Source organism: Erinaceus europaeus, chromosome 7 (assembly GCF_950295315.1).
Source record: "Erinaceus europaeus chromosome 7, mEriEur2.1, whole genome shotgun sequence".
Classification (NCBI taxonomy): Eukaryota; Metazoa; Chordata; class Mammalia; order Eulipotyphla; family Erinaceidae; genus Erinaceus; species Erinaceus europaeus.
The window spans coordinates 62,699,302-62,714,740 of NC_080168.1; the positions used below are offsets into that span (position 1 = coordinate 62,699,302).

At 40.7% G+C, this 15,439-nt stretch overlaps 1 protein-coding gene across 4 annotated transcripts in view; it reads right to left on the bottom strand.

Moving 5' to 3' along the window:
- Window positions 1–1,079: 1,079 nt before the first annotated feature.
- Window positions 1,080–15,439, bottom strand: part of LMNTD1 (lamin tail domain containing 1) — a 92,769-nt gene continuing 78,409 nt past the window's right edge. For all 4 annotated transcript variants that reach the window (XM_060194544.1, XM_060194543.1, XM_060194545.1 and 1 more), the window contains exons 9-10: window positions 6,070–6,136; window positions 1,080–1,285 (exon numbers count right to left, since the gene is read on the bottom strand). The gene's annotated coding sequence lies outside the window, so the exon portion shown is untranslated. The remainder of the gene's footprint in view (window positions 1,286–6,069; window positions 6,137–15,439) is intronic.

The following is a 15,439-nucleotide window of genomic DNA, read 5'->3' on the forward strand; positions in this document are numbered from 1 at the left end:
CCTTTCATGTAGTCTGGGAGGTGGCGCAATAGATAAAGCATTGGACTCTCAAGTATGAGGTCTTGAATTCAATCCCTGGCATCACTTGTACCAGACTGATGTCTAGTTCTGGTTCCATCTCTCTCTTTCTCTCCCCCTCTACCTCCTTCCCTACCCCTCTCTCCCTCCTTTCTTTTTCTATCTCTCTCATTAATAAATAAATAAATAAAATTTTAAATCAATTCACCAGTTGCTGAGGATTTGGGCCGTTTCTGCCTTCTGGCTATCGTGACTAATGCTATGATGAACACTGATGCACAAGCCATCAGGACATTACTTTTAAACATTATTTTTAGCTGTTGATATTGGTTAGAACAAAACAAAAACCCAATGGTCTTCAATGATGGATTTTGGGTTATTTTACAAAATATGTTGGTGAGAACATGCTAATTTTTCTCCTCCTCACACTGCAAGGTTATTCATACTCTGTTTTCCTGTGTATATCAGTCTACATAAGTCTAGAATATTAAGTTGAACTACAAGATACACACAGGGTTTGTTCTCAGAAACAGAATTGACCATACTCACTCCAAGGAGGTAGGATAAAGATTAAAAATGAGCATATTTTACTAGGTTTTCAACATCTCTACTCTTTCTTGGTATAGAGTACTGTAGCTAAAGCATAAGTAGTGAGAAACATTAAAAATGCTCTATTGGGTTGTTTAATTAGAATACCATTGACACTTGGCATTTCCCCCATTTATGGGGGTTTGTACTTAATATAACAAACTGGAAACAGAGACTAGTTGGGCTGAGTCTAAGGTAAGTGGAGGCAGGTTTAAACACTGCCCACTAGTTACTACTCTATAGAAACTTCTGTAATTTCTAGTTACTAGAAAGGTAAACATAATCCACACTTTAAGGAGACAGATTCCAAGGTAGAGAATCTGACTAGGAGGTTCAGAATTCCTGAAACATTTGTTTTTGGAGAAATGTGTCTGAGGAAATGGCAGAAGTTGTAGACCTAACAGCTGGGCTGGGTGTGAAAGACAGAAACCAATGACTGGCAGCTTCTGTATGGAGAAAGAAAAGACTGACAGTTTTGCTTTGGACCAATGTTTTTCTTCTCAGAAACCTAGAGAGTCAATGTTTCAACTTGTACACAAACTCTATCACTTTTAAGAAGAGATACAGTACAGTCCTGGCGAGTGACCTTCCCTAAAAGAAGCTGTTAATTCTCTTGTTTCATTCGCGGGGCGAGACTGGCTGCAGCATGTCTGTTGTCCTTGGGTTTTGTAGACTTTTTCTGAGAGGAAAACACAGAATGGTGATGCACATTAAGTCTGCTGGGGGGCTGGAGCAGAGGAGCTCAGAGCCTCCTCTCACGATTCCATTTATTTATTTATATCTTTTTATTTACTAGAGACAGAGAGAAGTTGAGAGAGAGATAAAGAAACAGACAGACATTTGCAGCACTGTTTAACCCCTCATGAAGCTTTCCACCTGCAGGTGGGGGCCAGGGGCTTGAACCCGGATCCTTACGCACTGTTATGTGTGCACTCATGTAGGTGTGCCACTGGCTGGCCCCACAGGATTTCTTTTACACTGTGAGCCAGGCACAGGTAGGCCATATCCTTGGGTGTAGGATGGTAACCAGAGGAAGAAAAACATAGATGAAAATGGTGCTGAGTTCTGAGGTGGATCTGCGAGCAGAGCACGCTCTTTGCTGGCACGGGGCACCAGGTTCTATCCCTGGCATCACAGAAGTGGCACACTGGTGTCTCGCCCTCTCCTCTGTCTCATACAAAAAACAAACAATCTTTAAGAATAAAACAAAACAAAACAAAAACAAACAAACAAAAAAAACCCCACAGTTCTGAGGCAGCCAACTTCATGGCCCAGTCCTGCATGCTCCCTCCCTCGTGGTACTTGAGAAGAGGCTAACTGTATTACCCATTGTCATCTGACATGTTCCCCAGGTTTCAAATATATCAAATAACACATATGAAAATGAAATAAAGAGAGCTCTGGAGTTGGGGTGGGGGAAGCCTTTAACAAGGGGATAAAGATCACTGATTTGAATATTGTGAAAAAAAGTTATGTGACATATACTCAACGAAGTATAACTCAACAGTTAAAAAAAAAAAGACTATAATGTGTCCTTTGTGACTAAATGGATTGAAGTGGCAGTGATTATGCTCAGGAAGTAAGTGAGGAAGTAAAGGACAACCATGGGTTAATTTCACTCATATGAGGAATATAGAGAATTGAAACACATGAATTAAAAAAAGAAAAAATATATAGTCTACTCATATTTATAACCTCAGGAAAACTATGGTGGGGTATGAGAGGGGTTATGGGCACAGAACTTTGGTGATGGAAGTGGTGTGGAATTATACCCCTATTATCTTTTTTTTTTTTGCCTCCACAGTTATCACTGGGGCTCACTGCCTGCACTATGAATCCACTGCTCCTGGAGACCATATTTTTTTTCCATTTTGTTGTCGTTGATGGATAAATCGAGAGAGGAGGAGAAGACAGAGAGGGGGAGAGAAAAATAGACACCTACAGACCTGCTTCACTGCCTGTGAAGTGATCCTCCTGCAGGTGGGGAGTTGGGGGCTTGAACTGGCATCTCGATGCAAGTCCTTGCACTTCACGCCATGTGCATTTAACCTGCTGCTTGTGGTAACAACCCCTCCATTATCTCTTAATTTTGTAAATCATTACTAAGTCACCAATAAAATATATTTTTTAAAAAGAAGGAAAAAATAGCTCTTCTGGGGGTTGGGTGGTAGCGCAGCGGGTCAAGCGCATGTGGCACAAGCACAAGGACCGGCATAAGGATGTCGGTTCGAGTCCCCAGCTCCTCACCTGCAGGGGAGTCACTTCACAGGCAGTGAAGCCGGTCTGCAGGTGTCTGTCTTTCTCTCCCCCTCTCTGCCTTCCCCTCTGTCTTTCTCTCCATTTCTCTCTGCCTATCCAACAATGAATGACATAAACAATAACAATAATAACCACAACAAGGTTACAACAATAAGGGCAACAAAAGGGGGGAAAATGGCCTCCAGGAGCAGTGGATTCATGGTGCAGGCACTAAGCCCCAGCAATAACCCTGCAGGCAAAATAAAATAAAATAAAATAAAATAAAAATAGCTCTGCTGTTCTATGTTTTTACAATGCTTTAAAAATGTTTTTCTATTTTATTTTATTAGATAGAAAGAGAAAGAAGTTGAAAGGGGAGGGGTAGATAGAGGGAGAGAGGCAGAGAGACACCTGCAGCTCTGCTTCACCACTAGTGAAGATTAAACCTTTCAGGTGGGGACCAGAGGGGCTTGAACTGGGGCCTTGTGCTTTGTAATGTGTTCACCACCACCTGGCCCTCTGCTGTTCAGTGTGCCCCCTGGCTTGAGCCTTTGTTTTTTATTTTTCTTTTCTTTTCTTTCTTTTCTTTTCTTTTTATTTATTATTATTTTTTTTTATCTCCAGGGTTATTGCTGGGGCTTGGTGCCTGCACTATGAATTCACTGCTCCTGGAGGCTTTTCCCCCCACTTTTGTTGCCCTTATTGTTTATTGTTGTTGTTATTGTTGTTGGATAGGACAGAGAGAAATCGAGAGAGGAGAGGAAGACAGAGAGGGGGAGAGAAAGATAGACACCTGCAGACCTGCTTCACCACTTGTGAAGTGACCCCTCTACAAGCTCGAACGGGGATCCTTGTGCCGGTCCTTGTGCTTTGCGCCAAGTGCACTTAACCCGCTGCAATACTGCCCAGCCTTCGGTTTGAGCCTTTTCTAGGTGTGTCAGCAGGGTTGTGATGGTCTGAGTTGCTGCCTCTCCTTTCTGGAAGTGGGTGGGAGACAGGCATTTTGCTTCTTTAGTCTGTAGAGGGCCCCTGACCCCACAGGTAGGGGAGTCTGGAGGACAGGCAATTATTTCTCCTCCCACCCAAACCACCCCACAAGGTGGGACTTGGGCATGGTGGCTGAGAAACAGTGGTGCAAGAAATTGTGCAGAAGAAATATTCATGTAATCTAAAACAAAAACAAAACAAACAACCCCCCCTGGAAATGTTCCTTTACAACACACATACAGATTCTATATTCAGAATTCCCTTCCATCTAAAGAAAGCAAAGGTGAGTTGAAGAAGTTCCTTTGCTGATGTCCAGGGCAGACTCCAGAAGCCACCTTGTGCTTTTCACCTACATGCTGCTTAAGGCTATGCCAACTGGGAGGCAGCAAGGAGTCCCAAGAGACACAATTCAAAAACCTCTATGGACAGGGCTTCTATCAGTGCGGTGTGAAGGCCAGGTTTTCTGCCTCTTTCCAGTGAAAACACCTTAGGTTCTGGGTTGACTCTGTGACTAATCACTAGGTGAAAATTTAGTAATGTATCTGTGCAAATTCTCATTTATTTTCTTCTGGAATGAGGCTCAATGCTTGGTTAGTTCCAAGGTCCAATAAGAAGTGTTTGGGAGTCGGGTGGTAGTGCAGCAGGTTAAGCGAACATGGTGCAAAATGCAAGGACCTACGTGAGGATCCCGGTTCGAGCCCCTAACTCCCCACCTGCAGGGGAGTTGCTTCACAAGTGGTGAAGCAGGTATGCAGGTGTCTGTCTTTCTCTCCCCCCCTCTGTCTTCCCCTCCTCTCTCCACTTCTCTCTGTCCTAACAATGATGACATCAATAACAACAACAACAATACAAACAACAAGGGCAGCAAAAAAGGAAATAAATAAATAATAATAATAAAAAAGAAGTGTTTGAGAAGAAAGCACCTGACAGGAATAGGGAGGTTGGAGACAGGGGATATTCCACTGGGAAGAGCACATACATTACCATGTGCAAGGACCTGGGTTCAACTGCCCAGTTCACAGCTTCAGGAGAGGTGCTTCAGGTGACTTTCTCTTTCATTCACTACTTCCCCTTTTCCTACCAATCTCTCTCGCTCAGAAAACAAAACAAAACAAACAAACAAACAAACAAAAAATCCAAAAAAGAATAGAGAGGTTGTAGCCAACACATATTAAGGAAATTGGAAGCTTCAAGGTAATAATGACCTTCAGAAATATAGATGATGATTAGGACCATCAAGTGAGGAGTAGGCTGAAAGAAACTGGGCAGGAGAGAAGTTACAGGTAAACCAGGAGATTGGTAACTGCAAATGTGGGTGACAGGGGGACCAGAGAAGGCCCGTAGGCTGTATGGATCAGTAAAATCTAGTAATTCTAACAACAGAATCTCAAAGACTAGTGACTGCAATTGTATCCTTAGACCAAAGAATAAACCCAAAATCTATGAGAGAGAGAGAGAGAGAGAGAGAGAGGCAGAGAGAGAGAGAGAGAGAAACACAATATTGGGCATATGTTTCTATGGACTTTTCCAATAACCAAGAGATCAGTTATGGACTTGGGCAGTGAAGGATGCCAGCTAGGTACAGAACAAAAGGAATCCTTGATGAAAAAATAAAATCCCAAATATCAGCTCTTTGGGGGAAGAGTTTAAAAACACAAGCACTTACAAAGCAGAAAGTGATTGAGGTTCTCCCCAGTTCCTCAAGTGTTGATACCATTGTGAAAAAGCTGAGACAATTTAGGAGGTGACTGGTTTAATGACACAAGGTCATTTATCAGCTGAACAACTGAGTCCCTAACCTTCCTTTCCAGTGTCAATGGAAAGGTTCACAACTATGGTGCACTTTCAGTTTCTTGGACCAGAATAATCTCTGCTCTACTATTAAAAGTCTATGGATTCTAGAGACTAAAATGTATTGGTATAGTTATAGAATTGGTTTTTAAGTATTTGAAGTGACTTTGGACTTCACTCCCTCTTGTTTGTCAGCAGAGATAGGTCAAGGCTATAGAGCAAAAATATGTGATTTTTTCCCTTGATTCTCATTATTAGAAAAAGGATCATACAACAGGGAAGATAAAAATGTATGATTCTAAAAGGAACACAAATATGGAACAAAAATTACTATTTATGGGATATATGAAAACAATCTATGTATTGATGGCTCCTATAGGTATACCTGCAAACTATGTTGGTATTATTCTTTTGCAGAGAAGACAAGTGTGCAATACTGTAACTTACCTTTATAAGTTGACTGATTGTTGTTTTCATTACTCAGATTACTCAGGTGTACTAATCTTCTTGGTCTCTGAAAATTCCCACACAGAAAAAGGTTAGAGGGGTGGGCAGAAATTAAGTCTAATATTCCAAACACTGACTTTCATGTTAAAACAAACAAATCATAGATCCAACAATCTGGTGAGATCTTCCCTAAAGCATGAGAGTGAGTACCTAGTTCCATTTCAAATCGTGCACTCCCTAGCAAAGTTATACACACTAGAAATAGAGCAAGGTCCAGGGGACAGGGTACATATACACATATCCATAAGTTAGGGGAAAATATAAACCTGAGTAAAAGTGCTCAATATTCTGCTGTGATTAGACTTAGACTTAATAAGCTCAGCAAGCAAGTAGAAAGACCTAAAGAAAACATCATAAAATTGTCTAATCAAAACAAACCCTAGAATAAAACTAACCTCAAAAGGAGAAATGCTCACAGGCTGCTATTTACTGGTAATCGGGACCAAGTGGTTTAAAAACATGCTTCATAAGTATCTTTGATTATGAAGTTTAGGTTTTCAGTGAATACTTTTAAGAGAAAACTTAAAGTGAATACTTTTTCAGTGAATACTTTTAAGAGAAAACAAACGTTAGAAGAAAAATCCTTCTTGAAGAATAGATATGTGCATTTGAGGTAATTTTACTCTCAGAAGTGTCTATCCATCAGCTGCCATAATGGCAAAGCAGCCAGTGAGGGAGCTCTCACTGGAGCAGGCTGCATCAGGAGAGGTGCAAGAGGAGCATGGACAGAATAGGGCTGCTTCCCCTGATTCCACACTACAGAGCAGAGATCCAAAGCACTGTGTTCTCCTAGAACATCTACTCATAAAACTACCACATACGACTGTAATGATGCTGCATTGAATGACCCCAAGTACAGATTACTTCTAGCTCAGCAAATCATATTCTCAGTGCACATGCCAATGAGGTCCTCTGGGGAACACGAGCAGAGGGAAAACTCCTTAGCGGCACCTGACTTTTCTTTTTCTCTGCAAGCTGAGAAAAATTATCAAGTTAAGTTTCCAGTATGCAAATGAAAAGATGATATCTAGAAGCTGGATTTGAAAATGTTATCATCTGGAAGGAAGATGAACACAAGTGCAGATGGTTTCTGGTTGGCACACATTTTCTTCGTCATTAATAGGATTTTAGAACCAGTGAATCAGGATGCTATTTGGAACATCACAGTGTGAGATTTTTGAGTAGCAAGATATGAATCTAGAATATAAACAGGCTTCTAAGCTATTTTCCTTTCCATATGCAGTGGCTTAAACATAAGAATCTAGCTCATCACCACAATTTGTTGAGATGAAATGGACCTTGTAAACATTCTGTGTATTTTCTTCCAGACTCACTAGCCTGAGGGTGGTTTTCAAATGCACTCTGAAAGCTTGGTCTTTAGCAAAGTACTGCATTTTAGAGCTGAAAGCACTTACAGAAAATTCACATCTATTATTTTTTGAAATTTAATGGCAGGCTTATCAGTGGTAGTGATGATGGTGGAAATAATTTCTGCCTCCATTTCTATGGGTGATGGAAATGTCTTGGGTTATTTGATATAGCCTGAAGCATCTAGTGTCTTGGAACTTCAATCTGAATACTCTGACTCCCTGACACAGTATTTGTTTTACTTGTGTAAAGAAATGAATCAATAGGGACATATTTCCACAAACTAGATTATAATCTTTAATAACTAAAGGAAAATTCATGTTGAATTGCTTTGAAATTAAAGATGCAATCATGAAGTTACCCAATCATTTTGCTATTAGGATTTCCTGGAATTCTCTGGATGGCCATGAAAGAAACCTTCATTTCAATAAGGAGAGCCACTTCTCACTTGTCTATCCTTTAAATTCTTAAAGAAATATAATACAATCTTTTTCCAAAAGAAGCAACAACAAAAAATTATTACCCTTGAATATATAGTGCAATATATTTTTCCTTTATAAAAGTGTTATTTTATTTATTTATTTTTTGTCTCCAGGGTTATTGTTGGAGCTCAGTGCCTGCACTACAAATCCACTGCTCCTGGAGGCCACCTTTTCCCTTTTGTTGCCCTTGTTTATTGCTGTTGTTATTACTATTGTTGTTATTGCTGTCGGATAGGACAGAGAGAAATGGAGAGAGGAGGGGAAGACACAGAGAGGGAAAGACAGACACCTGAAGACCTGCTTCACCACTTATGAAGTGACGCCCCTGCAGACGGGGAGCCAGGGGTTCAAACTGGGATCCTTACGCTGGTCCTTGCGCTTTGCGCCATGTGTACTTAACCTGTTGCATTACCACCTAGCCCCTCAAAAATGTTATTTTTTTGACACCATAATTTTAGAGCAAAAACTGAACTGAAACCCTCCAAATTCTTTTTTATTGTTCATTCAAGCTATTGGGTTGTCAGAAATGTCATGGCAGATTTTTGCACAGAAAAATATACCATGACTTTCCTGACAACCCGTCATCATCATCATCACCATTAGCAGCAGCAGCAGCAATGATAATGCTGGGGTCTTGCACATACACCATTTCACCACTCTGGGTCTATGTTTTCAGATATAAAGAGACACAGACAGACAGGTAAGTGAGAAGGTCTACAGTGAGTGACTCCCTAGTGTCACAGTAGCCAAAGTGGTGTGCTGAGGGCTTGAACTCAAGACTGAGCACATAGCATGCCTTATGGCACAGCTAAGCAGTACTCCAGTCTCATGAAAACAAACCATATATATATATATATCTTCTAGTTAAATTATTGACTATTCTATATACATTAGCTAAAATATGCAAAGTTGGCATTTCAAGTTCTGAACTGATAAATTTAATAATACAATAGATATAAACACCAACAAACAAAACAATATGAAGATGTATAAAGAAGATGTATCACAAGCTTGTATTGTTCCCTTTGTCACCATTATGGGTTAGAAGCATATTTTGCAGGAAAAACACTTTGATTCACAGAACAGATAAGGCAGATGGCCCCTAGTCTGAGGGTAGTAAGGTTCTGTGATTTAATTAATACTGAACTGACTTTGATGAGATTTAGATGGCCTCATTCTTGCATGAGATTATCTATGTTCTAGTTTCACTTATTTTCAAATAGATTTTCACAGTGTGACCTTGTGACCCTCAGAAACAAAGGCATATTGTTATCATTGTTATTATGATAGAGTCTGCATGGAAGACAGTGATAGCTGCTTAGTCCTCAACTACAGTGAGCCCCCGGTAGCCTGCGACTTGCATCACAGACTACAGGCCATGTGCAGCCAGCAGTGCACATCTATCCTCTGTGCTTGAAACCATGTCTGCTGAACAGTGCCTTCAGCTAGTTTCGGCCACTTAACTTGATACAGAAGAAAACTGACAAATTTGTCCAAAATCTGCCCTCTGCTCATCTCACCAAGAAGAAAGCACACAGGGTTTGCAAAGGATCCCACTTGGACAGTGGGCTGCTTTGCCACCATGCAACCTGTGTACTTCCTTCACTGCAGTGGAGGCATCTTCAGTGCTGTAGTCTTTCCCTCTTTCTACCTTTCTGTCTCTGAAAAAGTGAAAAGGAAGAGGAAGAAGGGGGGAGGTAAAGAAGAGGAGCAGGAGGGGGAGAAGAATAAGAAAATATATTCTCTGTAGGTTTAGGGGCAATTGTGACAACACAATACTAACACACACACACACACACACCCTTCTTCAGAGCTGCTCTCTCAGACAGGGCTCAGTGCTTCTGGCTGCTACAAGTCACATGCATGCTACATCCACTCAAAAATGACTTTCTGGTTGAGTTCCTTACATATCTACTGTGAAAAACTCCAGATGCACAGAAAGCACTAAAGAATAAGATAACTGCGCCAGGCAGTGATGCCCCTGGTTAAGTGCACACATTTACAGTGCACAAGGACCTGTGTTCAGGGGGAATGCTTCATGAGTGGTGAAGCAGGGTTGCAGGTGTCTACCTCTCCCTCCTCCTCCCCTCTCAATTTCTCTCTTTCTCTATCCAACAATCAAAAATTAAAATAGATAAATAAATAAGAGTAAGATAACCAAGTCTGTGTACCTATCTCCCAGATTCTATGGTCACTACTTTTCCATACAGGTGCCATCTCTATCAGCCCAAACCATGAGACAGTCAGTAAGTGAAGATTTCTGCATGAATCAAGGAATAGTCAATAAAGCCACAATGTAGTGGACACATATAAGGAAAGAAGAGTCTTGTCAATATCTATATCCCTCATTCTGTAGTCAGATTTACCTAGTTCTTAAAAATGCCCTTTCCATGGCATGTGTGAGCTTGTTTTCTTTTTAACTGGTAGCCTATTAAGTGAAACTAAACAATGCTGTGTGGACCATCTGGTTCAGAAACAATGCCACCTTCAACAGGAACGTTTCTCCCTCTTCACAGTCTGCAAAAGTGCCCACACAGGGCCTGCAGAGTGGTTCTTCCAGTCTCAGCACATGGCTTCATCTCTGAGCTGAAACATGGCAGCTCCAACCTGCCATCATGGAGGGAGGAGACCCTCCATGGGCTGGGTCCTGATGTTGCAGACGCAGTTTCTTCTCCTATGCCATTGTGTAGGATGCAGACATGTGCACTGCCTAGCTGCAGTGGAGAGCATGAAAAGTGGGTCTTATTCTGGGAAGCTGTGTGCAAAGGTGTCCTTGGACCATGAGTTTTATGCATAAGAGAACAATGATTCAAGGGAAGTGATTAATCATTTCTTCCTGAGAAGTTTTGGGGAAATGACAAGAGTTATTTATAAAAATTTTTGAAATTGCAACTATAAGTGAAAGAATAATGAAACGAATTCAATCATAGCTTATATAAATAACTTCCTATGAACTATTTCTGGTCACAATATCATCATCAAACTCCTAAAAAAAACTTTAATTTGAAATAATCATTTGTATTTCTTTCTTTCTAACCCCCTGAATCCAGTTCAGGGTCCTGGGGAGCCAAAGACCACCTTGGTAACTCAGGGCAAAAAAAAAAAAAAAAGAGGTGTAGAGGACTTATTCTGGACAAAGAGCCTGTTGGAAATATTCATTATGCCTGTTACTTGTCTGAGCCAGTAAACAAAGAGGAAGGTGGGGCCAAAGGGCAAGATTAACAGATGTTTTAACATTAGCATGTGACTTAACTGGGGGCGGGGTGAAGAGGTAGACTGCACTAGTGCAAGATCTGAAAATTAGTCATTCATTTACCTATTTTGCCTCCAATGTTATCATTGGGACTCGGTGCTAGGACTATGAATCCACTACCCCAGAAGGCATTTTTTCCCCCAATTTATTGGACAGAACAGAAAGAAATTGAGAAGGGCAGGGGATACAGAGAGGGAGAGAGAAAGATAAGACACCTGCAGACCTGCTTCCCCGCTTGTGAAGTGTTCTCTCCAGAGGTGGGGAATAGAGACTCGGACCCAGAGTCTTGTGTGTCCTCCTGTTTAGTACTATGGGTGCTTAACTGGTTGCACCTCTGTCTGGCTCCCTAGATCTGAAAATTATTCAAGAGCCATCTTGCACTCTCTTGGGATCCATGCTCATGAAGATGATTGCTGGAGAACCAACTTGTAACAGAGGGAACTCACAGCAAGTGGCTGTGCTCTTTCACCTATTCTCAGAGTAACAAAGTTTTAATTATTGGTCCTGAGGCCTGCACTCAAGTTGCTACCATGGCTTCCAGGAAACTAATACAACTGCTGTTTTTTTTTTACTATACCCAACTTTCTGCTGGTTTTCTCTTTTCTTTTGTTATTAATACTGTTACAGTAAGACTGTAGACTAGTGTATAGTTCCATACCACACCCAGCACCAAAGTTCTGTGTCCCCACCCTCTCACCTCCTAAAGATAACCACCAGAGTTCTCATGAATCTCAGAAACAGTTTGCTTGCTTCTGGATTTTGTTTTGTTTTAGCATGTTCGTGTAAATCAGATCTCTAGATTCCACATGTAAGTGAAACCATCTGGTAGTTGTCTTTCACTTCTTATTTCACTAAACATCACCTCCAGTTCCATTCATTTTTGTCCCAAAGAACACAATATCATCTTTTTTGATTTCAAGGTAGTATTCCAAGGAATATATATCCTATAACTTCTTTACCCAGTCATCTGTGGATGGGCATTTAGGCTGCTTCCACTCTTTAACAATATGTGAATAATGAAGCTATGAACAGAGGGGTGCATATGTCCCTTCTAATTAGTGTCTGAGTGTTCACTGGATAAATGTCTAAGAGTGGCTTTGCTGGATCCTAAGGTACTTCCATTTTTATTTGCTTAAGGACTCTTCATACAGTCTTCCAAAAGGTCTGTACCAGCTTGCATTCCCACCAACAATGTAGCAGAGTTCCTTTTTCTCCACAACTTCTCCAATACCTGTCATGTCTGGGTTTGCTGATGTAAGACAATCTCTCAGGTGTGAGATGGTATCTGAGTGTAGTTTTAATTTTTATTTCTCTAATGATAAGTGAAGTGGGACATTTCTTCATGTGTCTGTGGGCGATGTGTATCTCTTCTTTAGAAAACTGTTGGGGCCAGGTGGTAGAACACCTGTTTAAGCTCACACACTACAGGGCACAAGGACCTGAGTTCAAGCCCCTGCTCCCCACCTTCAGGGAGAAAGCTTCACAAGTGGTGAAGCAGGGCTTCAGGTGTGTGTGTCTCTCTCTGTCTCCTCTCCCCTCTCAATTTCTCTCTTCTCTATCCAAATAATAAAGAATTAAAAAAATTAAAAACAAACTGTTTAGTTCTTTAACCCACTTCTTTATTGGGTTACTTTTGCTTCTTTTTTTTTTTTTAAGATTTCTTTTTCTTTTTTTCTTTTTTTTAAATATTTATTTTATTTATTTATTCCCTTTTGTTGCCCTTGTTTTATTGTAGTTATTATTGTTATTGTAGTTGTTGGATAGGACAGAGAGAAATGGAGAGAGGAGGGGAAGACAGAGAGGAGGAGAGAAAGATAGACACCTGCAGACCTGCTTCACCACCTGTGAAGCAACTCCCCTGCAGGTGGGGAGCCGGGGTTCGAACCGGGATCCTTATGCCGGTCCTTGTGCTTTGCGCCACCTGCGCTTAACCCACTGCACTACAGCCCGACTCCCCTTTTGCTTCTTTTGTATAGATGTTTGATATCAGTCACTTGTCTCATGTGTGATGTGCTAGTATCTTCCCCCATTTACTGGATTGCCTGGTTAATCTTGTGGAGTTTGATTTCAATGTGTTTCAGTGTTTCTATGTGTGCTGTTTAGTTTCATGTAATCCCATTTATCTACTCTTGTTTTTATTTCCCATGCCCAGGGGGTTGAGTCTCCAAATATCATTTTGATGTGAAGGTTCTGCAAAGTTTCACCCACATTTTCTTCTATAAAGTTTAGGGTTTCTTATTCAATATCTAGGTCTTTAATCCAGTTTGATTTGACTGTGGTATATGGTATTAGGTGGTGGTCTAATTTCCCATTTCTTTTTTTAAAAATATTTATTTATTTATTCACTTTTTGTTGCCCTTGTTGTTTTATATTGTAGTTATTATTGTTATTATTGATGTTGTTGTTGGATAGGACAGAGAGAAATGGAGAGAGGAGGGGGAGACAGAGAGGGGAAGAGAAAGATAGACACCTGCAGACCTGCTTCATTGCCTGTAAAGTGACTCCCCTGCAGGTGGGGAGCCGGGGTCTCGAACCGGGATCCTTACTCTGGTCCTTGAGCTTTGTGCCACATGTGCTTAACCCGCTGCGCTACCACCCAACTCCCTAGTTTTCCATTTCTACATGTGGCTGTCCAGTTTTCCCAGTGCTATTTGTTGAATAGATCTTCTTTAGCCTACTGAATGGTTTGGGCCCATTTGACATATATTAGGTAACTGTATATGTTTGGGTTCATTTCTGGACTTCTGATTCTGCTCCATTGATCCAAGTATCCAGTTTTATTCCAGTACCATGCTGTTTTGATTACTATTGCTTTGCAGTATATACCAAAGTTGGGGAGCATGAAACCTCCACATTTTTCCTTTTGTCTCAGAAGTGCTTTGGCAATTCATGGCGTTTTATGGTTCCATACAAATTTCTGGACCAGCTGTTTGATTTGCTTGGGAATTGCTATTGGAATTTTGATAGGGATTGCATCGCAAAATGTTGATCGCTTTTGATAGAATGGCCATTTTAATAATGTTTATTTTTCCAATCCAGGAATAAGGAATATTTCTCCACTTCTGTGTATCCTTCTCTATTTCTTTTAACAATGTCTTATAGTTTCGATTGTAAAGGTCCTTCGCCTCCTTCATAAGAGTCACCCCAAAGTATTTTTTCTTTTTGAGTTTGATTGTAAATGGGGGTGAGTATTTTATTTCCCTTTTCTTGACTCCTTGTTTGTATACAGAAGTGCAACCAGTTTATGTGTGCTGATTTTGTATCCTACTCTGAATTTATTATTTCCAGTGGTTTCACTAGTATCTAGATATATGATTCACATGAACTTGCCAAAAATAAACAAAAGTAAGCAAACTGTTTCTAAGACTTGTGAAAACTATGGTAGTTATCTTTTGTAGGTGGAAGGGTAGGGACATAAAACTTCGGTGTGGAACTATACATTGTAATCTTACAATCTTGTAACATATTATAACATATTATAAATAACAAGTAAAAGAAGATGCAAGAACCTGTACTTCTGTACAGTATGTTAGTATGTACTTCTGTACATACTAACTTGGTAAAAGTGTATCTATTAAGGGGATGGGTGGTGGTGCATCTGGTTGAGTGCACATGTTACAATGCACAAGGACCCGGGTTCGAGCCCCTGGTCCCCACCTGCAGGGGGAAAGCTTCACAAGTGGTGAAGCAGTGCTGCAGGTGTCTCTGTGCTTCCTTCTCTCTCTGTCTTGTCCTTCCTCTCAATTTCTGGCTGTCTCTATCAAATAAATAAAGATTGAAAAATAAATTAAAAAGTGCATCTATCAAAGTAAGAAAAAAATCTAACATCCATAAAGTACCTAATCAAATATTTACTACTTAGGCCTAGATACGCTCCTCTCCTACCCCCTGCATCACTTCTCTCAATGACTTTAAGTCTAACCTTGTCAACTATAAAAGCTGGGTAAGTGTAAGAGACTGGCATGCTTTAATGATGGCCTAGTCTTGGGCTCTAGTCAGGGAATCCTTGCATTCCCAAATAGATATGATGGGCCTAGACCTCTAATAGATCCCTATCTCCACTATCACTGGTCATTTCCATCAGGAACATCATCATGATCCTTCTTGTGGGCCTCTATAGGACCTTGCCCTCACTGTAATGATAGAGACTGCCCCACTCTTTGAAGGGAGGCTGGGTCATCCATTATGTCACTTGAGGAAGACTAGT